The sequence below is a fragment of the Salmo trutta genome, chromosome 37, assembly GCF_901001165.1.
Source record: "Salmo trutta chromosome 37, fSalTru1.1, whole genome shotgun sequence".
Lineage (NCBI taxonomy): Eukaryota > Metazoa > Chordata > Actinopteri > Salmoniformes > Salmonidae > Salmo > Salmo trutta.
In genome coordinates, this window is record NC_042993.1 from 1,228,474 (window position 1) to 1,229,031 (window position 558).

Sequence of the window (558 nt, forward strand, 5' to 3'; positions counted from 1 at the left end):
TCCTCTTCCCCCTCTCCTCCCTCCTCTTCCCCTCCCTCCTCTTCCCCCTCTCTCCTCTTCCCCCTCTCCCCCCTCCTCTTCCCCTCTTCCCCCTCTCCTCCCTCCTCTTCCCCCTCTCCTCCCTCCTCTTCCCCCTCTCCCCTCTCCTCCCTCCTCTTCCCCCTCTCCTCCCTCCTCTTCCCCCTCTCTCCTCTTCTCCCTCTCTCCTCTTCCCCCTCTCCCCTCTCCTCCCACCTCTTCCCCCTCCCTCCTCTTCCCCCTCTTCCTCTTCCCCCTCTCCCCTCTCCTCCCTCCTCTTCCCCCTCTCTCCTCTTCCCCCTCTCCTCCCTCCTCCTCTTCCTCCTCTCCCCTCTCCTCCCTCCTCTTCCCCCTCTCTCCTCTTCCTCCTCTCCCCTCTCCTCCCTCCTCTTCCCCCTCTCCTCCCTCCTCCCTCCTCTTCCTCCTCTCCCCTCTCCTCCCTCCTCTTCCCCCTCTCTCCTCTTCCTCCTCTCCCCTCTCCTCCCTTCTCTTCCCCCTATCTCCTCCCTCCCCTCTCTCCTTCCTCCTCTTCCCCCTCTC